This window comes from Caretta caretta, chromosome 14, assembly GCF_965140235.1.
Source record: "Caretta caretta isolate rCarCar2 chromosome 14, rCarCar1.hap1, whole genome shotgun sequence".
NCBI classification, from domain to species: domain Eukaryota; kingdom Metazoa; phylum Chordata; order Testudines; family Cheloniidae; genus Caretta; species Caretta caretta.
In genome coordinates this window covers 18,930,974-18,932,081 of record NC_134219.1, presented here as the reverse complement: position 1 = coordinate 18,932,081, position 1,108 = coordinate 18,930,974, and positions in this window count along the sequence as shown.

Genomic DNA, 1,108 nt, shown 5'->3' with positions numbered 1-1,108 from the left:
TCCCCAAATAAACATTTTCTGTTTGTTTTACATATGCCTATCTTCACTTGTATCGTTATCCATCATAGGAAGGGGGAGGGAAATTACATGGTAGAGGGTGATAGCCAACCAGATCAGAGATACTGGTCTCACAGTAAAGGAATGAGAGCTCATTTATAGTTGGGGGGCTCCCTGCTGCCTTATCCATTCTAGGTCTTGTAGCTAACACTCTCTGCAGGCCACCCTGCTAGCCACTTGCCACACCTCTCCACCAGCTGCCCACTCACCAAGATGTCTCCAGGGCCCCCCCAACACTTAACACAGCTCTCAGTGATTTCAGCTGTTAGTGAGAGAAGCCTCACCGCTGGTGCACACTGGGTAGTCTCTTGTAATTGAGATACTGTCCCAAAGTAGGTCTAATATTACACCTAGATATCAGTGATTTCAGCTCTGCAGCATATAATAAGACTCTCAATTGAATCTAAATTAGCTTTTTTATTATGCCATAAAGACAACAAGGATCAAGTGGTGTCCCACATCACCACACACAAATACCTGTCCCCACCTTCTCTCAATTCCTTGGGCTTTGGAACCCATGTCCCCTGCCTAGCGAGTGCTGTTCAGTTGAGGGGGAGTCCCTCCATTGGGGTATGCCAGGTACAGTTCTGTTGCCCTTGGTTCACACAAAAAGGATAGCAACCCTTTATTACTCCTGCCCCAATAACAAGGAGACTGGAGATCCAACACCAGCCACAAATGATCATTTGGACAAGCAGTCCCATCATGCTGAGCACCTAGGTAGGGTGTGTGTGTTCATGCAGGTGAGATCAGCTTTTGAAGTTTTTTTCCACAGCTCAACACTAGACGTCAGGGGAGAGCTCATCCAGACTTTGCTTACACTCTCACTGATAATTCCATTGACATCACTGGGATGGCTCATGTGGATGTGTTACAGGAATAAGGCAACCCATTTGCTGATTCTAGTGTCTGTTCACTTCAGTATAAAATGTCCACTTGCTTTAAAACGTGCCAGCCGGGATTCATCCCCCATGCTGGTGCAGAGCATGGTTTTCATCTCTGTCAAGAAACAGGGTGAAGTCTCCCTCCACCCACAGAGCACTGTGCCACA